The 27,108-nt window shown below is 37.9% G+C and overlaps 1 long non-coding RNA gene across 2 annotated transcripts in view; it reads left to right on the top strand.

The window, feature by feature from the left end:
- The first annotated feature begins 22,779 nt into the window (after positions 1–22,779).
- The window catches only part of LOC140649953 (uncharacterized), a 48,605-nt gene continuing 44,276 nt past the window's right edge, over positions 22,780–27,108 (top strand). For both annotated transcript variants that reach the window (XR_012041807.1, XR_012041805.1), the window contains exons 1-2: positions 22,780–22,850; positions 24,236–24,321. This is a non-coding gene — a long non-coding RNA (uncharacterized lncRNA). The remainder of the gene's footprint in view (positions 22,851–24,235; positions 24,322–27,108) is intronic.

Here is a 27,108-nt window from a genome sequence, read left to right as displayed (position 1 = left end):
ATAGTTGTGCCTTTTTCACAATTGTATATGCAGAAGCAAAACACTTTTTGTTGAATAAACAGTGCTTACCTCAAGCAAAAACAACTGATGCTATTGGAAAAGTGTGAAGGACATTGAGGAATAAAATGATCGTCAAGCTGGAGAGAAATGCAGAAAAGAAATGTGTAAGAGAGAACCAGATCCCCAGTGCTTTGACCAGTAGGCTTCATTTCATTTGTTGCCTTATTCCACGCTCTCTAATGCTAATGTGTGTGTACAATGGAGAGTGAGGTACAACGGAGAGCCTCAAAAAAAAAGGCAGAAAAGGAAATGGAAAATAAAATAAACTAGGCAAAAATGAACATGAAGGAAAAGAAAAGGGAATAGGTAGTGCTAATAGGAAAAGAAGAAAAGTAGGACTCAGAAGGGAGAAAAGACAAATCACATAGAATTGTGCATAAGGGTAAGGAAGATGGTGGAAAGTAGAGAGAATCTACAAAAGGAAAAGATGGAACTAGATAATGAGAAAATGGGCAAATTTTAATTTTCTAGGGTGTAAGGGAGAAAAAAAACAACACATAAAGCAAAAAGTAGGTAGGGTACCATTAAAAAGGAAATCGAATATCAAAATACAAGAGAGTAAAGAATAATTGAGCAAAAGCACTAGAACTAGAACCTGCTTGAAGACCTGCAAGTAGGCGGAAATTGAATAGACAAGTGTATCAAATTGCCAAAATATCTGAAGGGAACCGCACTTGCTATGTATCAGTCCTTTCTGATGATGTAGTCATCCTTGCTCCTACATGAGAAGTGTAACTTGTGAAATGAAGTTTCAGATGTATCACCTTGCAATTCTTCCTCCTCATTACCAGAGGCTTTATCCAAATTATTTGCCTGTGTATTGTCAGGTCAGTAAGATAGTCAGGTTTCAGTAAGCTTGCCAGGTGGTCTTCTTTCTTGAATTCTCTGTGCCTAATGCAGGGAGGTGCTGAATTGGAGAAGACTAATAAAAAGGGGAAAAAATATGCCAGTGCTATATTCACTGCATATACTTCCCACCTCACCTCCTAGGAGGCTGGCTTAGATCTGAAATGCAATGTTGAGGCCATATTGGTGTTTTATGCCAAAAAAAAAAAAGAGTAGTAATTAATATCAGGCTGCACTAGGCAAGTGGTAAAACAGATCAGTAGGTAGAAAGAGCAAAAATCAATTGTAGTGTGGAAAGCAATTACTCTAAACAGGAAATCCTGTGGAGAGAAGTACCATTGTTCATAAATTGTTTCTCTTTCTTATCTAATTAAAACACTTTTTTTGCAGCACAGTTAGGCCTTAGCTGGCTGGGATACAAAATACAGTCATGTGAGGCTTGATGAATTAAAGTCACAGTTTTTCTTGTCTATTTGGCTTGCAAAATTTTCCCCATGCTTGCTTTTTATAATATTTTGTTTTACATTGATAGCAATGAAATGTTTTGGTGAGTCTCTATGCTGTCTTTTATCACTGATTCCAGCCATAAACTATGTATGACTTCAACAGATGTTTCTTCTACTGCGGACAAGAAGATGTTTTGAAGTGCTTAGAAGCAAATTAAAGTAAGAAGGAGAAGTTTAGAGAGTCGTATACAAATGAGAGACATTTTTCCATGCAGATTTAAAAAAATTAACCTTTGATGTCCTATTTAGGCCTAATAATAAAAAGCAAAAAGATATTCAGGTAAAGACATAACCGTGCGTAGGAAGGAAACATCTACAACATTCACAATTAGTCACAGTTAATGTTATATCTGCAGTTTAGATGCACCATGCCAGATCTTCCTTTGGTGTGACTAAAGCTTCTTTGGCTTTGATAAAGCTGGACTGACTGTTTTATATCAGGTGAGGATCTGCCCCTCTGAGTCATGTTGTGAAGAAGAAGAAAAGAAGGGACAAAACTTGAAGAAGGATTAAAAGATGTCTGGTTTTTATCTCATTTAAATTCTGGTTGCTTTTCCAAAGCATCACAAAGGCTTTTGTATTTTGTGATGTCTCATGCTGTATGCAGTATTATTAAAAGTACGTGTAATATAATTGTCCTTTAAGTAGAAATTATTTTGATTCAGATGCTAGGTACATATTCAGATGTACAAGAAATGTGTCGTAATATTTCCTTCTGTTTTCGTAGCTGGGCTTAGCCCAAAGGTTTGCCATCTTTACCCATTTCTGTAACATTTTAGGCTTGGAATGGTGCTTAATTGTCTTATATAAAAATGTTGAAGCCTCAGAAATGTGGGGAAAAAAACCCAAATCCTGGACTCGGTGTTTATAGGATTTAGAGGTGAAACTACACAAAATTAATGTATTTCTAGCAGCATTAGTTGTAAGATCTTGTCCATGAGAACACAATACTGCAAAATATCATCTAGTGAGACTGAAGTTCTGGGAAACAGCAGCACATGTGAAGTGACCAGTCATTCTCCAGAGAGCTGTGGGAAACCTGTGCTAGAAACAGAAATGATCCCAGAGAGAGCATAGAGACTAGGGAGGAGGTGAAATGGATTCGCTGGTCAATTATCTTAATTAAATTCCCATACAGCAGAGCTCCTACCAACAGTCCAAGTGTTTCTACCAGCTAATGGATGTTGGATCAAATCCCGAGTAGGGATGGAACAATGGTGTTAGACTGTATGGATGGGATTCATGAGACATCATATGTGAGATCCCACCTGCCTTTCAGCTGGTGAAAGATGTGGCTTTTCTATAGGTTCTCTTTAATATCTGTCAGCCCCATGCAGAAGTTTCAGATATCTAAAATGGCATCTCAGATGGGTTCTAATGTCTGGATCCCACCATAAGACCTTGATTCAGTTGCATCCTAGCTGCTGCTGCAGAAGGCCTGAAGAAGGCTGCAGAATGTCCATCACCACGTGGTCAGCTCAGACACAATAGGGAATCTAAAATGACACTAGACATTTGTAGGCAAATGTCTATATGTAGGCAAATGAATGGAATCCCAGGGCTCACCATCTAATTCAGCTTTATGAAAGTCTCTTTATTTTCAATGAAGAGGAATGGTTACTTCCTTTGTCCTATTTTACACATGTCTATTAGGTTGGGATGAATGGATGTTACTCTCAGAGGACCCTCACGCTTTCCAATGGCAGCAGATGCCTATGTTTAAGTAACTGAATCCTACCCTAAGTGTTCCAGGTGAGTTGAGTTGCTCTTTCAGTGCTACTGACTGTGCTGCTTAAACTGGAAATTCAGATTGTAATGGGAATATAATTGTTCCCTGACTGACCTCCAGCTGCTGCTCCAGATGAGTGTAAGCGGTACATCAGAGCTGCCAGCTCTGTGGGTGCGTTGGGTCCCCTGCTGTACCCTAGGTCTTCAGCGCCATCACCTAAGTATATGACACCCAAGTTTAAGTGACTGAACCAACTCCCTAACATTCATTAATATTAGAATTAGGTGAGAGGGATCACACCCTAAATTAGTGTCTAGATGTAATTCTTTAAAAAAAGAAAGGTATTTATATCATAGAAATGTTGGTATTTAGATATGCCCTTTAGTTCTAACGTACTTCACAAATATTTCTGTGAGATATTATTTATGGTCCCCAATAACTGAAGTCAATACTGTTTCCTGGTTACCATGTTAACAACTATCTTAATATATAATAGTATAATAACTAAATATAAAACTGGTCGCAGAGTTTATTTATTGATTGCCAGATCTAATCACATTGCAGGTATAAGTAGGGAGGTATAGAATAGTTTTTAAATACTTAACAAAACAAATAAACTGATGCCTTTATCAAAGACACTTCCAGGAGGAAAAGAATTCATAACATATAGTCAGAATTGTTTGAAATTAAAATACATAAAGGTTTTTTTTTTCATCATATTATTTTAGAATTATTTAGGTTGACACTGGAACAATATCGCTGAATGTTTTTAATAGTAAAACTTCCCAGAAGATGATATAAAAAACTGATCTTGCAGTCACCACATATATGACATAAAAATTACTCATTAGGTAATCAAATTGAGTTCAGTAGCACTGGAATTGATCATAGCGAGGCTGGGGCTGGATTTTCTTTTTCTTTTTTTTTTTCAGAAGAAGCTTTTTCTTTCTGCAAATGTAGAATTTAAGTGAATGAAACTTATTGAAAGTGTATTTTTGGTGAATTGTAGAAATAACTTTAAAGCAGAAAAAGTTACCACTCTTTTTACTATGTCTTCCAAATAAAGTATTATTATTATTACGATTACTATTATTATTACTATTACTACTAATAATAATTATTATTATTCTCATTATTACATTACCTCAGTATTTTTGTGTAGCATTAAAAGCAGCAATCAAAATTTTGAAAGGAAATGAAGCCTGATTGATTCTTTAGGCTGATTGAAACATTTTTCTTCAATCAGAAGGAAATTTCAACTTTTTGAATACAGTGAAATGTTCTGAAGAAATATATATGGAGCTAATCTGAATTTTTTGGTTTGTCCATTGAACTAGATTAATCATATACCCTCAGAGCACCAGCAAAGATTCCTATTTCTAAACGACACTTTATGTGAATCAGTCTGATATTTGTTTTATAAATGTCTTTTTATCTGTTGGTGGATAAATGTATCTATCTGACTTAGTATATAAACATGTAGCTTATAAGTTTTCAGAATTTTATACAAATCTAAATCAAACAGAATTAGTTAATTTTCAATTGCAGTAAAATGTTGCTAAACTAATACACAAGCGTACTGTATGGAAAGAGGCCAGAAAAAACATTTGAAAAGTTGCACAGTGAAATCATAAGAATTTGCAAATGGTGATGGGTCGTGCTTTTAATTATACAAAGAGGTATGCATAGAAGCAGGCAAAAAGGGTTTTAATCATGGCTGAGTGAGCTTGAGGAAATGCCGTCTTGTTTTAAATGTTTTGTAGGTCACAAATCTTCTCAATATTTTTGCTTTTTTTTATAATAACTCAGATTGTTATTGACATCCTTCTAACAAATAATAGTTGCTGTCTTTAAGGTAAAGCTTTTCCTGAAGCAGGAAAAGTACTGTCTGAGGACTAAGCAGGTATAGGACTCTGAAGGAGTCTGAATGTTTACTGAATTTATTTGAATAACTTTGTCCCATAAATTTGGCTCATATAGAAAGACATATGGGTTTAATCCTCCACTTCAGTACAACAGTTTTACACTGGTGTAACTTCGTTAGAGTTGCAACGGTGTACAGTTGGGATAACAAAGTGGCGAATCAGACCCACATGTGTTTCATATCCCCTGAGAGTTGTATATCATGTGCTGCTTAGATCTGGTGCATATGGAGTGGCATGTAATATCTGTGGGACAGATACTATATCATGTTAGTTCATGTGAGCCAATATATTATCACATATATTGTACTGGATAAAATATGTAATCTGCAGGTTCAACCTGTGAAAGGGGAGGAAAAGTACTATAAAGTTATGCAAAATCTGCAATTGGAATAAGCGGTAAGTGCTTACAGCTCTGCATGTGTTCAGGTATTTGAGATAAGGAGTCAAGGCACTGGTCCGGTGATTAGGCATGGTTCACCTCTACAAGCACAGCAGTGACTGAACCCAGTACTGATTTTCAGTGACTACAGAGAAGTGAAGAACTTTGCTTATGGAAGGCCATCACCGCTTCCAAAAACCATCTGAATGGGGTTTTGAGGTTTGTTTTGTTTTGTTTTGTTAAAATCCCAACCAAGCTATGACCCAGCCCAAGCCTGTTTATGTTATGAGATCTGATGGGACTGTAGCAGAAGGCAACAAGACTTGACTAACAGCTGTAGAAAAACACTGCAGAGTCCTGATCTGTGTACAAGATTCACAGCATATGTTAAATAGTTATTGTGTACAATGGAATGAATTTAATTGTATTTAGCCATGCTGTAATTTGCAAACCAATTGTTAAAACATGCTGCAGGATGTCAAACTCATATTTTTAATAAGCTGGGCAAACTATCAAGTGGTCAATGTTCTTGTGCTTCAGCCTTTTTTGATTAGTTGCCTTGCAGGCGGATTTGGACAGTTATATGGAAACAATACAGGGATGAACAAAGAAGGAACTGGAGTGATAATTTGAGAGAGTAACTGGGAAATTGGTCAAAGGAGAAAAAAGCATGATGTAGATGGTTCACGGCATGTTGCTTTTTATCCTGTTCACTTAAAAACAATGTGCTGTAATTTATGAGTAGACAGACCTAGTTAATCCTTGCTTGGTTTATGTAGATGCTTGGGTGTCCAAAAGCCCTAAATCAGTTTTATAGTATGCATTACATGTGCTGTTGACTGGCTGACCTGAATAAAATGAAGTTTACAAACTGGTTTTGATTAACCATGTCTGAATGTAGACATTTAGCCTATTATTAAATTTAGAAGCCATTGGTTTATATTTTGTTTTATTGCTAATCATCTTTTACATTACTGTCAGAGTTTCCATAATGTCCAATTAAAAAACACACATTGTGCACAGATAAATAAAAGCTCTCCAGGCTTGTGAGAATAGTGTAGACTGTGTTTGGAAAGCACCCATTCAACTGCATTGTATTACTATGGAAGAATTACTGCCACGGACAAAAGACATCTGAGTCTCTTTTCTCTACAGCAGACTGGATGGATGGTCTGTCAGTTTGACCAATACAGCTCCACTGGGTTTACTTACGACAACAAAAACTACTGGAAGCACAGCTGCCCTGGCCATTCATCCTGATAAACGAGCATCATCCTAGACATTGCTTATGTGTTCATTGCAGTATTTCTGTTTGGAGGCTTAGAGGATAAGGCACCCAAAAGCAGCACTGAAAGTATCCCAGGCTGGGCTCTCATGGCTACTGAACACTTTGACATTAAATTATTAGAGCTAGATACTTTGGCTCCATCGCTACTAATAAAATAACCAGGGCTGGCATGGGCCCAAGCGTTGCCACATGATCATCCATATTGTTTGTCAGCACACAGTCTTGGGCATGCTTTTCACTTGTGCCAAGAAGCTGTCTTCCAGGTGATGCTTGAACAGAGGCCGAAGGGTGACATACACCAGAGGTGGTTCCCAAAAAACAGTTCGGAGGTACCACCTGGTTTGGGGAGTAAGACGGTTCATTTGAATGGATGAAAGCTCTACCATGTCAGTTGGGCAGAGAATAAGTCATGGTTCATTTTCATTACTGCTGTAAATGGGGCCATTAAGATGCTTTCTGCAGAGAGGCACGACTGAAGTTCCTGAGGTATGTACTGCCTGGGAGGAGGCCCTAAACGATCCGTTTCCATGTGTGCCTCTGAAAGGGAAAACATACAGTCTGAATAGCTATTGTGCTTCAGGATGCTTACAGGGGGCTGAGCTTCCATCTGAAATCTATTTTTCCCAATTCTGTGCTTTGAATATGGCAACTCATTAAGATATCAAGTATCTTAATGTGTGTTACCAGCAAAAATACAAACTGTAGATTAAAATCTGTTTTGCGTTGAACCTGTGGGACTTAAATTCCACTCCAGCTCCAGCGTTTACTTTGAGTATGTGAAAGGGCTGGGAGGGATCATCTGCTAACAGAGACTGACCCCATCATATCTCAGGTTGATTTCCAGCTTGCATTTCAGGGGAAATACCTGAATATTTTCCCAATAAAAGTAGTCAAAAGAGAAACAAAACAAAAAATGATGTGCTAACAATTAAGGAAACATCCAGCTAGAATTGAGAGGGGAAGGTAATGGCACAGCACATACACCTTTCACACAGCATGAGTTGACCAAGTCTTATTGCACCTACCTTCACAGCCACTGGTCTGGCTTGGTTTCAAGTCTGTAATTGTGGAACAGGATATACTTACATTTGGAGGAAGGTGGTAAAGAATCATTCATTGTCTGTGCCCGGATCCTCTGCTCATTTATCAGACCTTTGTGAGTATTGTTTGGAGTTCCCTTGAGACATACATAAGAATGCAGCCCTTATTGCCTCCAGTCTTCACGCCTCCTCAGCTGAGATTCAACTTGCATATCTTAGAGTAAGTCTCTGTTAACAAACCATCCCCTCCAGCTTCTTGACGTCCACAAAATAAATGCTGCATCTCACAAAAGAAACCAAAGCTCCTAGGAGGAGCAATTGCAATGAGTCTCTTACCTGACTGCAGCCTCGGGTCTGCAGAGCTTAAAATGTGATGAGAATTGGGAACACGCTTCTTCATTAATAGGTCAGGAGGGGATTGCTATTTCCATATCACCATACCTGTTGAATGCAATCAGGACCTATTGCTGCAAACAGGAGAAACATGAATGCTGCAAGAATAAAAGAAGTCCTGTTTTCCATCTGACCATCCAGTAAAGTAGACCTACCTTTACTGTCCGTCTACATCCTATCCATCAACCCACTACCTCACTGGAGGCCATAGAGAAAGCTGAGGTCTCCCATTCCTGCTTCTCTGAGGAACAGTCGAGCAGTTAAGCAATCTGAGCAGAGAAACATGCTGGGTAGAAAATAGGCAGATAGATACGTCTGATTGAGCAAAAGAATCTATATTCAGTGGATTTTAGAAAGGTTAGGAAAAAAAAGGGAAAGTTTTATTTTTGTAGAAAGGTCAAAACGTGGAACTAAGGAATTCCTTTACTGTCATAGAAGCAAGTTTTCTCCTGAGAATGCTTCATGCACCTCTGCCCAGCTGGAATATTTTTTTTACCTTAACATCTTGGCAGAACATCATTGGACTGTGTCAAGAAGTTCAGCTTTTTTGTGTAGAAATTTTTTTCAAAAAAAATTTGAAGATCAAGATTTACTGGGGTTGCCTTTCTAAAATATATTTTACTGCATCAGAATGACATGTGAATTTCAAAGTAAATGAATTGTTATTGTCATAGACTGCAATAACATGTTGTGGTTTAACCCCAGTCGGCAACTGAGCACCACACAGCCGCTCGCTCACCCTCCCCTCCCCGGTGGGATGGGGGAGAGAATCATAAAAAAAAAGTAAAACCCGTGGGTTGAGATAAAGACAGTTTAATAGGACAGCAGAGGAAGATAAAATAATAATAATAATAATAATAATAATAATAATAATAATAATGTACAAAACAAGTGATGCACAATGCAACCGCTCACCACCCGCTGACCGATGCCCACCCAGTCCCTGACCAGGGATCCCTGCCCCCCGGCCAACTCCCCCCAGTTTCTATACTGAGCATGATGCCATATGGTATGGAATAGCCCTTTGGTCAGTTGGGGTCAGCTGTCCTGGCTGTGCCCCCTCCCAGCTTCTTGTGCACCTGGCAGAGCATGGGAAGCTGAAAAGTCCTTGACGAGTGTAAGCACTGCTTAGCAACAACTAAAACATCAGTGTGTTATCAATATTATTCTCATTCTAAATCCAAAACACAGCACTATACCAGCTACTAGGAAGAAAATTAACTCTATCCCAGCTGAAACCAGGACATAAGTACATCCTATAAAGTTCATGGAGTTCATGGCCAGAATAATGTTATATTATTCAATATAATTTTATTATTCAGTATATATATGGTAAATGTCAAACAATTACTCCTTCTTGCATGTGATACCTTGTGGTTGGTTAACCTGTAGTTGCAGGAAGAGTCTTGATATGAAGATACTAAGGGGAAAAAAAGATATCATATTACTGTGTAATTTGTTCCAGTGAATACTTTTGAAAATGAGTACTTTTTCCTACTTTGAATTTTCTGCCTTAAGCTTATACTTATGTGTAGGTAGGTATGTTGTCAAACAAGAGCTTGCCCATTAAAAGTTTCAAGTGCTCCTTTTTGACTTTGGGCCTTGGCAACTTTTGAAATATTAAATTTTGAGACATTAACAATGATCTCTAATAAAATAAAAGTTATAAAAGTTATAAAACTCATAAAAATATAGAGGGATCATTCTTGTAAGTTCAGCTGTAGCTCAGTTATAGAAAATTATTATCTGCCCAAATTAAAATTAATTTAGTAAATCTCAAATAGAGGAAATCCCTTTTCCATTTATGAGAGTACAGGCAGCAGCGGGAGAAAGAGCATCATCCGACAGACTTGATTATCCTTCAGTAGACCTGAAAGTCATAACTCTATATTCCACAGAGGTGCATATGATGGGGTGATGTCAAAACACCTGGGTGAAACTCTGTCAGCTCCTTGTCTTCTGTTTGTGTGATTCCTATGTGGCTGTCAAAGACATTGTATAGCATGTCGGTTTTAATAAAAGCAATGAGTGAAGGGAATGAAGCAATTGCAGAGCCATTCAGTTGAAAGCGGCTCCTTCACAAATGATTGGATAATTAAAAATATGAATGTAGCTAATCCATGTTGACATTTTTATAGCCTTTACATGAAACAACCTTTAAGGGTATGGTGGAATAGAGAGATAAGATTCTACGGGAGGACCACTGGCAGTTGATCACAGAAAAAGAAGGTATCATATGAAGAAAATGCTGGTTTAAACAGAGCAAAAGAAAATAAACTGGATGCCTAAAAATAAACATCAATGGGAATCTCCTACATGAAAAATAACTGCTAAAGTAGTTGTATACATAATGATGAATCCGTAGCAACAAGCAGTAAGCTATCCCAGGGACGACTGAAGTGCAGAGTTGCACACCCTTAGGTCACATGGAGACTGGCAAATAGTGGGCAGAAGTGAGGAGAGTATTCTGTCTTTCTATCACTCATGTAATTTCTGCACTTAATACAGCCACTTCTGGCATGCTCTGTCCATTCCGCATGTCCATATTTTATAAAACTAAAAGATTTAAGAAGAAGCAAAAGAATGGTTCACGATTTGGAAAATAAAGCATAAAGGAATTCAGTGATATATACACCAAATTAACAGATTTATTAAAACACATGTGTGTGTACAGAGAACAAAATATTTAATATTACAGCATTCTTCAGTGTAACAAAGAAAAGGGATGAAAGAATCCAATAGCACAGGATTTGGAGACCAGGAGAAAAACAGAAGTATGCAGCTTGATTTTCACAGTGATGAAATTCACAGTGAGTGTTGTGCAGTGAGGGCTGTAGTGGGTTTGACATCATGTAAAATAAATAAATAATGGAAGTCTTTGTAACAGATAAACTCTAGCTGTCCATTGATAAACTACGGGGCTTGGTAAACAAGCTCCAGTGCTCCATAACACTTGGTATAAGGTATTTGGCCTCTGCTATTCAACAGACGAGATCTTAATACCATGCTTTAGAAGGTGATGGATTTTTTGTCTTTTGTTATTGTTCATGCTTGCAGGACATTAAGACATTTGAAATCAATCAGACAGAAAGTCCAAAAGAGGATGTACACACAGGTTGTTTCTAACCAGTGTTATGGCATATGAGCTGGTAATGGTTGGGGACCACTGGGTTAGAACAGCATAAAATCTTTAGTGGTAACATCAGGAACTCTATGAAAATATGTGTCAGGGGAAGGACTCTCAAGTTCAGGAGGTTTTTTTGTCTTTGCCTGACTCCAACCATATGTTAAACTAGTCCTTGAGAATAATTCAATATATCAAGAGATCTCCTCAGCTGCCCATGACCTGCTCTCTTAGTTCATGGTACCTGGAGTGCATGCTGCTGTGCTTACATCCTCTCCCTTTTACCTCTTCCTGCAAATTGGGCCAGGCTGCCCTTCCAGCCAGGGAATTTGTTGTCACTACAAAATTAAAAGCAAAACAGGCCATAGTCTCTCTTGGTTGAATTGGGTGGGATAATTCACAACAGTAGTCAGTGAGAATTTGGCATGAGTCACCTATACAGAATCTGAACTGTCACAGGGCACAATAATGAAAAAAAGGGAAAACAGGCCAGAAAAAGTTATTCTTTATAAAAGAGAGAATGAAATTCTGAAATGTGCTGCCCCAGGATGTTGTGGAGGCAGCATCAGCAGGTTCAAAACAGGAATTAGTCAAATTAATGGACAACAGTCCATTAGCAGATATTAGAAGGACCAGACAGGTATGTATTCTCTGGCATCCCTCATATGATGGCTATGGGGCATGGGATTTTTTGAAGGGCATGTACTACAAAAAGTAGCCACGATCATGTGCTGTCATGTGCGTCTCCTTTTGTCACTTCTAGGGACAGCAGCGTTAGGTGGTCTGAGGACAAGTTCTTTGCTCCAAGAATGCAAGAAAAGAATAGTGAGGGAACACTATTGAACAAAATTCTGCTTTCAGTATTAATCCAGAGGAAGACTGTGAACATGAGCAAAGGTGAGTTAATTTTACATTTGCAAATAACTGTGGAATATAAACCAGCACATTGAAATTTCAAAGAATATATAAAAATGTGGCACAAAATATCCCGAAGTAGAAAAACCTTTGAAGAAACCTTGATTGTATTCCTTTAGGAGTGACTTCTATATACATAATATTCTCCTTATTTTTTCATGATAAGAAAAAGAAATAATGGACCATCTGTGTAAATTGACAGAGGTCACTTGAATTCAGTGTAAATATTGTGCTATGCACAAGCTGAGCAGCTGACTTAAAATTTATAAGTCCACAACTCTATGTATTATCTCTCAAAGGTATTAATCAACTACTGAGCTAACCCTGACATCATGGAAACTTTGACAGAGGGTGGATCCCAAGAAATTTAAGTGAATTAGTCTCATTTCATGTGGAAAATTGGAGAGAAATATGCATACATTAAGGAAATATGCAAGCTAATGTTCTAGATGTTTATTGTTTCCATGTGTTTATTTCTAAACAGAGTAATTTAAGAAACTCACTTTGGGCATATGGAAAAAATAGAGAAAAAAAAATCTGACTTAAAAATAGGGAAGCAAACCTAAAATGAGAAGCTTTTTTAGCTTTTTCTTCAGTTTTTTCCATCTACAGGAGTGATTTTTAATAGCGAGTTCCTGAGGCCACTGATGTTACTGATCGGTGTACTGATTGATCGTATCTCTCTCTCTGCTTTCTGCATTTCCCTTTTCCCCTTCCCTTCCCTTCCCTTCCCTTCCCTTCCCTTCCCTTCCCTTCCCTTCCCTTCCCTTCCCTTCCCTTCCCTTCCCTTCCCTTCCCTTCCCTTCCCTTCCCTTCCTTTTCCCCTTCCTCTTCCCTCTTCTCCTTTTCCCCTTCCTCTTCCCTCTCTTCCTTCCCTTGTTCTGCCACCTAGCTGTCTCGGTAGCACCACAGAGCCTTCTTCCTTGGCCATCTCCTTCTCTTTGACCCACTTTGGGTTTTTTTTACACATGCAGCGAAACATTTCATCCTTGCAGCAGAATGAACCAAAGCATAACCACTCGCTTTCCTTCCCACCTGTCAGCACCTGCAATAGCACCTGCTCACCGACGCCTAAATTCACACAATAGATGTTATTTTTCTTATTTTTTTAATTCTCTTATGATTATTGTCATTACTTTCTCCATTGTCACTTCAAAACCCATTCCTACCTCTTCGTCGAATTGCCAAAATATTACATCAGCCCTGATTTATTCTCCTTTTCCTTCACAGCAGCCACTCAAAATGCATTTTCCAATAATTTTTTTGTCTGCTAATAATGAGCAGTGAGAGAGTGGGAGTGGCATGGTTATATTGCACAAATGCTATCTACGTTCTTCCTCGGGTGTAACCTAGGACCTTTCTAGATTCTCTTGTTCTCAAGCATTGTCCATTTCATGTCTCAGAAGTGAAACGTTTCCTCTGTAGAAGAAGAGAGGGGGTCATTTAACTTCTCTTGTGGCTACTCCATGTGGAAATCTGCCTCTAGTTAGCTTTCTTGTCAGTCGGGTGGTGTAATCTCACACTTCTGGTACTGAAGAGGATCTTTAGGAATGACTTTGAGTTGATTTATTATGAGTGGGTATTCTTGATTAAGTAAATAAAAAAAATTATGTACAAACATAACTAGAGAGGCAGGGGATGCCATAGCCCGTGTTGTTCCTGATAATAAAGCCCACTGAGCTCAGCTTTGTACAGCAGGCAGACAGCTCAGCTGGAGACAACTGTACTGCTGGACTGACCACACAGTCAACCCAGCCCTCCTAATACGAACTGTGTGAACGATGTCAAAAGGAGGTGGAAAAGGTGAACTGTAAAGATAATTCTTTTCTTTCCCTATCTTTACAGATTTGCAGCTAAAACACACTGGACTAAACACCAAAGATTTCATTATTGGTTGTAGTATTACTGAAACGTTTGAGATCCTTGGGATCCTGTTGTGCTAAGTGCTGTAAAAACAAAGAAAAGGATACCTGGAAAAAGTCTGGTTATAAGAGAAGAGACAACAGATAGCTATAGGGGAATGGGGAGCATGGGGCAATGGTAAAATAATTTTGGTCGTCATGACAAACAGTGATCTCAGCACTTTAGCATTCTCTCTAATGTTGTTTTGTAGACATCATGGAAAATACTGGGTGGAAACAAAATTCCTGTTTGTTATTATAAACAGAGCATTCAGAAATCTTTTTGTGGTCTGTTACAATTGTAGAGCAATCCATTTTAAATTGACTGATACCAAGTTTCCTCATTGTGTAGCAACAGGATGAGTAACTTAATACAGATAAGTAGAGCACTGGGGTTGTGAGCTTTGTCTTGCAAACAACATTCCAAGTGAGATACACCAGAACAAGGCTTACCAAGCAAAAGGTTGCTTTGCTGATACATAAGCCTTGGGCAAGGACAAAGACTGTAGTTAGGACCATGCCATGTCATAGGCATGGTGTTATAAAAAGAAAAGTATTTTACAATGTGAAATAGTAACTATAGAAAGTAAACTGCATGTGTTCTTTGAAATGCCTGGGACCATGGACTTTGGCTGCAGGCTCCAGGTCCGCACAGAGAGGAAAGGAACATGGCTGAGTCAGAAACCTGGAAGAAACCTTGTTTCTTCTGCCACTATCACAACAGTATTGGAGGGCCCAACGTGGCAACTTGCCGGATCAACAGACATGTTATTACCAGTTTGTGCTCAGCATACTCTCTTCCCCCTGCTAACATGGGTCTTGTGGTTCCCATGAGATGAGTCTTCAAGTGATAAAACTCCATCAGGACTAAGATCCTAATGCAACTCCATAGCAATTTTCTGACAACACACCATTTTTTTGGAAAGGAAACTGTTTGCAGGTTCTCTGTTTCACTTCTGCATTAAAAAAGCAACAGCTTTTAGCATAAAATTGCTTTTCAAGCTACATATAGCACTTGGGAAAATATTCTAGATGATCAAAAGAGAAGTGAAACGTTTCAACATACCCAATTTTTCTATCAGTGTTTAAATTCCTGAACAGGAACACACACATCCTAAGTGGCACAGTAATGAAACTACTGGACTCAGCTCAGACATATCTCTGCTCATTCAATAGAAAACCTAAAGCACTGGGGTACTGCAGGAGTTAACAGCAGGAGCTAAAGGTCTGTTTAGTTGTGGCTGTCTAAGATGAGATCCAGAGTAACACAAAGTTGCCCGGAACACAACTAATGTGAAACATCTAAATCCAAGAATAATAACTGGGGTTGTTATAGGGTCCTAAATATTCTGGTAAAAGCTTTAAGTGTCTACAGTTCTGCTGCAGCATGTGCTTTAAGACACCTTTTGCTGCAGCCGAATGTTTTGAAACCATGTCCCCAGAAGGCCGTATAGCTTTTACACAAGAAAACAACGCATGGTGCGCGAGCTGCCTGATGCATAGGCAATGTTAAATCCAATATGGAGCATAACAGCCACAGCTACACTTAAAATACAAGGTCGAGGGAGAAGATGGGGAATTCAGATCAGCAGCTTCTGCTTCTGCTTCCCAGGACTGTGGGTCGCCCAGCAGATTACACAATCAGACTTGGTTAAGTGTCTGTCTGGCCCCATGAATCTTGAATTCTTGGCTGCGGCACAGAACAGATTTCAACACCTTCCCCCTTTCCTCTCTATGTGTACATGCTCGCATGCTTGCACAAACAAAGCGTGGTGCGTAGCCTGCTGTTCAGAGCACTGGGAAATGGGAGCTGAGGATTCAGGCTCTCTGTAGCTGAAGCGGGAACTGAACTCCAGGTATGTTCCTCCTGCTTCTGCGCTCTCCTTACAAGGCTACAGTGTTGTAAAAATGAACGCTTCTCCAAGGTTTCAAAATGAGTGAGGCAGTCACACTTCTATGCGTGTTATAAGGAATGAGTGAATCTGTATTTGAAGGAAAATTAGAGTGACACCACAGCTGAATTAATAGTTTCAGAATAAATTGTCTAGAAAAGAAGCTAATGTCAAATAGCTTGTGTGTCCCGTGGAACTTGCCACGCATATCTGAGTAGTGTAGTGCAACATATGAATACAGTTATCAACTGACAGAGTTCTGATTAGTGCAGTTGACGTCAACCTATGGCTGAACTGGTTCTTCAAACATTGTCAAAGTAGCCCTGGTCTGGGTTGTCAAGTGCCTCTCCAAGATCCAACAAAAGCAGGAACAAAGCACCAATAATTGTTACCATGTTTATTTGATGTTTCTTAGTTTCATAAAATAATTATGTTCCAATGAAAAAATACATGCATAAAATATGTGAATTCAGGATTAAGATGGGAGTGTCATCAGTGCAGCTCTCACAAGGTAGGACAAATACACAATCCAAATGCAAATCCTAGGCAAATGGCAACTGTTTTTTCCATTTGGTCCCTGCTTATCTTTCTGCCCTCAACTCCCCATCCTCTGCTCTCTCTTCTCATTCCTCTGGTTAGGATCCTGGATCATCTTGGATATGGTTTTTAAAATGGCTGGAAAGGGGCAAATGCTGGACCAAATGAGATGGCTAATTTATTCTAATCAAATTCAAAACACTTAATTAATGCAAAGTTCAGATTACAGAAGTCAGCCAAGTCTCTGTTTCTGTTGGAACCTTAGCACGTAGATTTCTTTACTGTTTGTGATTTTTAACCGTACAAACCCATCAGAAAAATATTCTTCCTCTCTATTTCTTTTTTTTTCTCCCAGATAAAAAGATTAGGGCTTTGGGGGTAGGGGAGGGGTTTGGGGCTTGCAAAAATGAGGGAAAAAGTTGAACTAGGATAGTTCATTGCCTTTTTGCTAAGAAGCTAGAAATTGAATAGCCATTGCTGGCTGTTAGTGTCACCTCCCATGGGGGAGCCTGTTGTGCCATCCATATGCCTACACCCAGGAAAAGTTCTTACAGTAGACAGAGGCACTGTAAAGTCAAGCTACATATGTTTACATTTTATTTACTACTACTAATAGCAATTCACCAATACCTGATACCACCTCTACTGTCTGGTGTTCAGGTTCAGCATCTGTTCGTGCAAAGCTGTTCCTGAAGAAATACTCTCCGCCGAGCATGATGCATCAAAGCGGTATGGCTTGGCAGGGCTGAGCTGCTGAGCAAGGCTTCCCTGGGGCGGGCGGTAGGGCATGGCCAGGGTCTTTGTGGTGAGGAAAGCCCGTAAGCCTGCTTGAACATGCCCACAGCGTGATCTTGGCCTGTGACTTCATGATTTGTCACTGAACCTTTCCTATCTACCGTGGGCAAAAACTGGGTTGTCACTCTTCCACTCTGGACATGGTGTTAGGATTACGTTCCCTCTCATTCTTGCAGTGGCACAGAACAAAAGGAGGGAGAAGGAAGAGAGTGAAGAACGTTGCCTGATACAGCACAGCCTGATCCTTCCCTTTTGTTTGTTCTCTGCAGTACAAGGGAGAAGAAGCAGCCCAGAGGAGTGGGAATGTGGTTCAGCTGTTGCATAGGTCTCACTGCAAACTCAGATTCTGTTTCATCTGCACGACTCTGAAAATCACTCAAAAGATGTCAACATAAAATATCCCAGCTTTTAATTGAGTTCTGTCTGTGCAAAGTCCTTAGGCTTTTTGAAAATCACAGCCTTATTTTCAGCATAGAGCTCCAACATAACACTCAGAGCTGAACCAAACAGCTAACGTGGGTGAGCCTGATTTACTTCAAGGAATAATAATCTACTTTATTTAAAAAAAAAAAAAAAAAGGAAAGAAAGAACAAGAGCAATAACAGAGCACCTCCCTGCTCTACAGCTGCAGACTCCTTCTCTGACTGATCTCTCCTTTGAGAAACTCTTCTGGTCTGTTCCTGTCCACCAGTCTTGGCTAACTGCTGGAGCTGACTCCCTCCAGATGGCTTCCAAGGATCACTGGGCAATTAGCCTTTGTCTCTTGAGCTAATAACTACACAACCCACCTGGATCTTTTTGACAGACCTACACACTATTGGGCAGCAGAGGACTGTAACTGCACTGGCAAATGCCTGCAAGAGTTTCTCAAAGGAGAGATCAGTCAGAGAAGGAGAAAGAAATAAAAGGCAAAGTGATCCCTTGCATTCTCGTGTGGTACATTTGCTCACCCATTCATGCCAGGTATAATATTTCACTAACAGAAGGCTGCACTGGAGAGGTCAGCAGCATAGGCTCCTGCCTGAGCACAATGAAATATAACAAGAAGTACAAATTTTTTTCATAATAAAAAAGAGAGTAACCCATGCAATGCATGAATAATCAAGTTCTTTTGTTTCATGCAGCGCATGAAATATTTAAAATCCCAAATCAACTTCGATATACTGGTGAGAAAACAGCAGTGAGCTCAGAGGTTTGCAGAAGACTGCAGTGATTCAGTTAGGTAGCATCAGTTTTACTTAAGGCTTTTTCAGAAGCCCAAAACACAAAAGAATGTCTGGGAGAGGCTTAATAGCAGAGGGACAGAACTGTATTCTGTGATAAATTGTGTACATAATGAGTAATGACAGTGCTTTTTGCTTTTTCTTTTCATTTTGGGTCACAAATAAGCAAAATAATTAACCAAGTCATCTCAAAAGGGAATTTTTTTTTTTCTCAGTGAACATCACTGAGGACTGTATTTTTTCAGCTGCACTGATTCAGGGTATTTTGTATCACCTTTTACAAAGCCAAACAAAGCTTAATGGTATTTCCATTAAATTTCAATTGAAATACTTCCAAAACAGTTCTTCCATAAAGATAGGCTATTTGTCCTGATACAGCTCTCTGATAAGACCTTATCTGGAATAGCATGTACTGTTCTGGTAAGCATTTTCAAGAAAGCAGAAAAGTCCAGCACAATAAGGGGAATTAAATTCTTATCAGATGAGATGGAAGTACCAAGCTTATTCAGTGCAGGAAACAGAGGCAAGGGGTGCACACTTGCTGTCTAGTAGTGTATCGGAAAGGGATGAACACACACAAGGAATGGCTATTGGACAGTGTTGGCCCAGGAACAAATTGAGATGAAATAGTCATGAAGTCTGACACGGAGAATTGACAGGGTTTTAAGTGTCACATTCTTGGATCACATTCCAGTGGATGTAAAGGGCTTTATTTAGTTTTAGGGCAGAACTTGCTCACTTCGCAAAAGAAATTGCATAATACATTCCCCTCTGATGAAAATGGATGTTCCTCTCAGTCACATGTCCCCAATGGTAGCAGTGTCCTAATGAATGTATTCTCTAGCATCTCCAATCTTTTAAAATCAGAAATAAAGATTTTTTAAATGAAGCCAGCCAAACCAGGCAGGGCAAATATTGACTCTCTCTGAAGAGAACACATTATTAAAAACACAAGCAAATCTGTCTCTCTCACCATGCAACCATTCCATGGTAAACCAAAAAGCATCAGGTTGCATCAAGGAAAAAAGAGGAAACTCTGATTTAATGGCTCTGTTTCTCTTCCCATTGGTGTTAATAAGTAATGACTGTGAAATAAATAGAATTATATCAATGAGACTAGAATAAAATCCAGCCTTTGTATGAGAACAAAACAGGGAAGAAAAATATTTATTTTATGTGTGATACATTTAACTAACTAGTTACTGAAATAGGTGAAATACTTTTGTCAATTGAGTGTAAAATTATAGCAGCAAATGTTGTTTACACTATAAAATATTGAAAAAACTTGCAGTTAGTTTTTTTGGTGTGACATAAAAGGTTACCATGTTTGATCACGTCTGGCTAAAAGTTTGTCTTTCCAAAATAGGCATTTTGATGAGAAGAGTTCCATTAATTTTCAGCTAATGTAATTGACATGCAGGACGTCAAAGTTACGTACATGTTGCTGGACCAATTTTGTAAAAACTTGCAAAATTGTCAGTTCTTGCAGGTGGACTTTGTGATAGACTAGCAGCATGGTTTAAAAAAAGAATTAATGCTCCTTAACTCCATTTCTGAAACCAATAGTCCCCATAGATACTTTACAGAGCTTTTCCTGTTTCACATAGACTTTATTCTAATGTATTATGTAAGAAAATACTGTTTTCTACCTTAAAAGGTAAGTGAGATTATTTCTCAGATGTTGTTTGCTGTTAGTATAACAACTGGAGTAGGTTCCTTATATGGAAAGACAGATTTTAGGGGCCATTTGTTACAATGAAAATTGTCATCAAGAGAACAAATTTAGCAAGACAGTATTTGCTATTTTAGAAAGACGGGGAATGTTATTCAGTCATACACTGACAGTCCTCTGGATCAACAGTGGTTTTTATGCTGGCTTTGCAAAACTAATGGCTTTCATGAGCTGTGAACTGTTACTTCCCTCAAAGGGTTTTAATGTAGTAGTTGAACAACAAATAAGAAGTCTGCAGAGTGTATTCACATAGCATTGTGAGCTAACGTACTGTATTAATACCTATAATTGTATAACAGTGATGTATGGTTAATATAAACCAGAGATACCATATCCTTCACCATCTGCTCTGACAACTACCAAAGCAAGTATCCCACGTAATGAATCCACAGTTTCCTTTGTTCCTTCAAGTTTGCCTCATACCGTTTTCTTTCCTCTACTTTTTGCCTGTGATGACTCTCCAGCCTGCCCAGGGCATGGAGAAGGGTGTCACTTTTCACAACAAAATTTAGATGGTTTCATGATACCACTCCCTAGCTGTGGGTCAGAAAAGGGCTGCACAGGTGGATGGGTGAGTGTCTTGCATGTGTAAAGCTGCGAACAACATTATTTGGGATCTCCTATCATGTCATCTAGCTGGTCTAAACCCCTTGAAGACTAACCATAGAGACTTCCTGGAGCAGATGGCCAAAATCTGCTCTACAGGAAACACCCGAAGAGCATTGTACAAGACAGTGGGATCAGACTTAATGAAGTTCTGCTTTCACATGAAGTGACATGGATCCCTAACGTGCTTTCACTTTAGAAAATGTCCCTTTAGCTCCTAAATCAGAAAAGTGATTTCAAAATTGTCATCCATTACTTGGAAAGATAATAAATCTTCTAAATCAGACTTTTCCTTTAAATGTTGTACCACAAGAGTGATGGATCTCTACAGCCCTTATAAAAGCAAAACTGAACTTCATTTAAGGAATAGACCTTAGGTCTCCTCATTCCACCCCTGTTCTTTATCTGTAAGAGTCTTCTCCTTCCTCTCGCCCATGGCAGAGAAATAGAAAGGTCAGTGCAGAGTACATTTTAGCATCTTTTATAGTATTATACATTGACCGAAAGTTTAAATATGGAAAGTATTACAGTACTATGCTATGTTACATGATTAGAAGCACATTTTGCTGGAGATACGATCTGTGTTACCAACAAAATAAGTATGTATAGGATCTGGTTTAACTTAGTTATCCTTTTGTCCTTTTTTTCTGCTTATTGTTATGTAACAGTTGTGATGGTGAAATGCATAATGACTATTCCGGACAGTATGATAGAGCATCATATGGCATTTATATTGGAGGGTAAAGCATATAAACATATGAAAGTCATTTAAAGATACAATTAAACTTCTAAACAAAGAACTTCATAAATATTTCATTTGAAAACTCAGCATCAACCAACTACCTGAGGGCTAAGGGGACTTTTTTTAATACAACATAATAAAGATTTAATAAAAATGCTGTTGTTAGAGGTGCAAGTGTGTTAACTCTCTCTGACAGAGGGCTATTAAAATGTATCCTTCAGTCAGTTCCTTCTTGTGGTTTATTTAAACCAGCAAGGTCCTGTGAGTTTACTGCCTAGGATTAAGATAAACAATAGAAGCAATATTTACAAGTTATATTGTATTGTATATATCCATATAACCCTTTAATTTAGATAACTCTTTTCATCCTGGGGATTTTGTGCTAGTTGATATGAATTCTGAACTATCTGCATAACCTGTGATCAGTTTTATTCAAGTTAATCCTTTGCTGCACTCAGTACAACAGAACAGACTGTGGGTTTTCTTTCACTGTAGGGCTAGGGCTGTATCGTCTATTTTTCATGACTAAATCCACCGTTCCAAAGATGTGGTATATTTGCCTTTACATGAAGATTTTAAATCCAGAGTGAATATGATTCTGAATCATGTTCTGTAGCAAATAAAAAAATTATGTGAGTAATGCATAAATTATTGTGGGAGATTTATAGTATGTTATGCAAGACAGATTAGGCAGTCATAAAACCCTCTTTGTCTTTAAAAAGTAGGAACTATTGAATAAATGTGGGTTTTAACTATCTATCTTAAGCACTCCAAACTGATATTCCTTGAATATCACTACTGTATTTCATTCCAGGACAGTGTTTTGTAATAAAATTGTTAAAAAGTCAGTAAAAGACATTTTAAAGTTTTGAAGTAAGACTGGAATCCAGGGCAGTCAGATGTTCTTCAATATTTTGAGTATTGACAGAATGGAAAAATGAGATAGAGAGATCAAAAAAAGGCTTCATCAGATTGTAATACACAGAGAAAATGAAAATACATTATCTGGAGATTCATTATGCTACATTAAAGCATCCAGAAGAATGTCAGAGGTTAGGCCCTAGACTAGCCATGCTTTAATACAGGGAAGCAAGGAAGCTCAAGGACTTTAACTTAATATTTACTTTTCTTTTTTTCCTGGCAGATTAAAGTTATGTTTTGTGTTCTTCTGTTTTTGGACTGAGGTGAAGAAAGATCAAGACACTTGCTGTGTTAAGGTGGAGAAGTATATGTGTCTTTATTTTTCAGGGTCAGGATGTGATATTTCATATTTTTGCATGTTTGTTTTTTCTCCTTTTCATTTCACTAAGATGCTTTTTAATAGGACTTTTCTTGATATTTGTTTGCACACATAATATTTTGTTATGTTTAAAGGTTTTATAGGTGATAGAACTGCCTATTATTAAAATTACCTAATGCTTCCTATTATGAAACCTTGATTTCGTCTACTTATAATAGTGCCAAACTGTAACTGTTTTGACTGAAGTTTTCCAAGCCAAGTAGCTGTCCCAGGCTGTACTTTTCTGGAAAGCTCCAGCCAAAATAGTTCTGCCATTTCTAGGAATGATGCAAGGAAAAAATAAGTGTGTTTGCCCATGTCACTGAAGTTCTTGAAATCCTTGCTTTGAAATGTGACAGTGCTCCTAAACCTAGGGAAAGAAAAATGAAAATTTTCAGGGGGTTGGTTTGGCAAGAAAAGGTATGCCTTTGGTGGTTTTTTTTGCTACTTCAGTGAAGAAGCAGATAAAAACCCTTAAGTTTTATGGATTAAAAACTCCAAAGCATGCTCAGGTGTCTCGATGTCCCTAGATCTTTCTCTACTCAGTAGTCACTATCCCTCACCAAGAAACTGAGCGTGCGCTAGCTCACAGTGATAGAGACAAAGACAGACTTTCTGGCTTATACGGACACTAAAATGAGAGCGGGGAACTGGTCTTGCATTATGGTCTTTATGGCAATTATCTGTTTTCAGCTATAACCCTTCTATCATGAAAAGATAAAGAAGGAACCATGTGTTCAGATGCAATAGAAACAAAAGCTGAATTTGAGAAAGAAAAGGGCTAGACTGAAACACTATATCTAGAGAAACAAGGACTCAGGGATGTAGAGGAGAGCTAAAGGAAAACAAAGAGGAAACTAGAGAGAGGAAATTGAGATTAGCTGGGCAAAGAGTCAATAATAGGGAAAACTGGAAGTGGGAAGTGAGACATTATTAGGATTGAAAATTCAGGGCATCAAAGAGTAGGAAATTCTACTTTAAAGGTTCGCCTATGTATCATGGCACAACTTTTAGTTAGAGATCCGTATGTTTTTATTTCTAGGATCTTTGTCCCGATGAGAGGATGGAGATTATCTCTCTGGAGTTTGTCTTCAAGGTTGTCTTCATCACCTATTTGTTGCAGAAGTGGGAAGGAATGTAAAGCTGAAGTGAGATTTCAGTAAGAGAAAGGGAGAGCCTCATAATGAAGATGTGGATGCTAGTCTAGACAATTGAATTCTCTTCCCATCTCAGGTCTAGATATGTGATACTGGGAAAGTAACTTAAAACAAACTTTGCATAGATTGCTACTAACAGAATGTGCTTCATTTTCTTGGTACCCAGCCTCAGATTGTGGAAACAAATTTGAAGAAGTGCTGAAGACTCACAGCTGCAACTTATGTCAATGGGAGCTGTAAATCAAACCCAAGGTATTTCAAACTGGATACTCAAAATTCATGGATATTATTAACTGTAATCTCCCTGCTTCAGTTTCACATTTGTAGGATGTGCATCCTCAGGTGCTGGGCTCATATCTCACATGGATATTGTGGATATAATTAATATTTGTAAAGCTTTAAAAACTATACTGATGAACATCATAAAAGAAAACTCATGGGGATGTTAATAAATGTCTTTAGAGAAGGGTTTGAATAGAGTGCAACAAAGATGGCATGAGGCCATCCATTGAACAATGGGACCATGTATTGAACAATGAACTAAATATTGAACAGCTGTTCATTAAGTAAGCACCATCCAGTCTGAGCACTGAAATGGCTAGGATGCTATGGCAAAAAAGTTTGTGATCATGTAATTAAAGCTTGTATCAAAATGCATATGCCCAAGATAAATCAGTGGAGGTTGCGTGGGCAAGCTTATTTCTAGCACACTCTCACTTTTGCATATGACTTTAAAATGTTTTTTAATGTTATTTTTTATACATGCATATTCAATAAAAACATATGCTCACCTGTTAATGAATACAATAAGCAATAGAGATAAAAATGGGGAAAACAGAAAAAACGTGGAGGTTATGCTCAAAAAGAGTGTCTATGAATGGAGAAGAAGAATGAAGTGGATGCAGAGAAGGGGAGAATACGGAAGGATGTTCTCATCGGTGCCTGGGAGGTCTGTAGGAGAACATGGGAAGACTTTCATTCTCTGTCATATAAATGCTTCATATTTCCAGTTGAAAAGTGCACTTAAAGTAATGGTTTTCAAATCCACTTCTGAAAATGAGATGTGTCTCATTGATTTCATCAGCTGTTGAACCTTTTAGGCAATGTTCAAAAAATCCCAGCCTTAGAGTTTTCCACATCCATTACAGATCAGCATGTGTTTCATTGATGTCCAGCTGACTTCCTAAACAATATTGCTTTTCCAGGAGCTTAGCAAAAAAGTGACTACAAGTTCACAGTTGTTCACTTATCCATGTGCTTCCATATGGTTCAGCATCTTCCATCATGTTTGAATGACACTTTCCTGTTACAAGTGTCTTAGATTTTATAGCTTTTATTGCAAATATTTTTCCCTTGCCTTTTACTGTGAAACAAGTGAAGCTAAAATAATAGCTAAGAAAAAAATCTGAAAATACTTTGCACAAGAGGTGACATTGGAAGGCAGTAAAATCATGTAGAATATATTACAGTGAGCTGTCAATGAGTTGTCCTTTGTAGTCAGAGAACTGTGTTCATTTGTGTTCTCTTCAAATACACATTTGTATCCCTTTTTTTTTTGGTCAGACGCTGTTTTGCAGGTCAGTTATGAATGGTCACTGAGCAATTGCTGTCCATAATTCTCTCACTGTTATTTTATATTTTCTGCCTTTTCGGCTTATTAACTTACCACCTTCTGTCTAAGACAGGTACTCTTTGGTACAGTTATTGTGGTTTTTACAAGATTTTATAATATTCAGTTTGACAAAGTTGGAACTTCTAGCTGCTCTAGCAACAGTATATAAAGAGGTTAATCCAGAGTGAATTTGTTTCAATAAGTTTTAGACTAAGACTAAACTAAATATTGCCCCAAATTGTTCTTAAAAGTAAAGAACCAGAAGCACAAGGAAGAGTAAAATAAAGTAAGAGATAGACTGGGTGCAGTTGCTATTCATAAATACTCATATTCTGTACACATATCCCCATGATATTGCTATGATTTGATCTTTCAAGAGTGCATTCTAAGTAAAAGTTATGCTGAAGTTATTAAAATATGTTTCTTGACCTAACCATTTAATTTTAACAGAGGTAGGGATGATCATAATGATTTTGAGGGTCTCTAGGTCAGAACTAGAGGTTCTTTAATAAAAGCTTTTTACTTCACATAGCTTGACCTTTATACTGGGGTTTTATTATTTCTATAACATATCCTTTCCTTATAATTACTTGTGCTTCTATAAAATGCTAGCCTTGACTGTTTGGAATGATGAATTGTAACAATGATTTTTTATGGTACTGTTAGAAAAATAGGAAGAAAAAGCTGTTTAAAGAGATGAGTATTGCACTCTGCAACACAGGGCACTGTATTAAATACATCAAATTTCCCTTCAATACACATGATACAACTTCGTCGTTAAACTCTGTTTGAAGTTTTTTACTTAACTTACATTATCTCAGTGGGCAATCGTTCCCTGGAACATTTTGAAACAAATGGTAATTTCAGTTCTAACCAGCACACAGTCTTTCAGAAAACACTCTTTGCCAATCATCATGCCATGTTCTGGCCTATAATTTTAATAACCTTATCAAGCTAGGGAAGAAAAATGCACAAATCATGGGAATACAGTATATTCTGTTTATGTAAATGAGCACTAGCAATATTATTTTAATAATATATAACCCACAAAAAGAGAGAAACTACAGAATTAAATAAAAGAAGATTAATGAACACATGCAATAGATGAATATTAGGGTAAGTGCAGTACAAAACACCCATACTGCTTCAGGAATTTTAATTAGGCAATTATCCATAACATGTTTCTTATTAATTTATTGAATTTTTACTTGCTTTGCAACTTAAGAAATTTGGAACTCTATGAATTCAAAGCGGAGTTTAAAGTTAAATAAAAGCAATATGAAGTAAAATAAAGATATGGGGGGTTTTTTTAGTTTATATCAGATCTCTTAGTAAATCAAATTACTTAAAACAGTAGGGCTTCATTGTGTATTTATTCTGATTCTATATAATTCTAAGTAACAATTTTTATATTAAAATATAAAAAT

The sequence above is a fragment of the Ciconia boyciana genome, chromosome 3, assembly GCF_034638445.1.
Source record: "Ciconia boyciana chromosome 3, ASM3463844v1, whole genome shotgun sequence".
In the NCBI taxonomy this organism is placed as follows: Eukaryota; Metazoa; Chordata; class Aves; order Ciconiiformes; family Ciconiidae; genus Ciconia; species Ciconia boyciana.
Note: the sequence above shows the minus strand (reverse complement) of the source record. Positions and strands in the feature narration are given on the sequence as shown.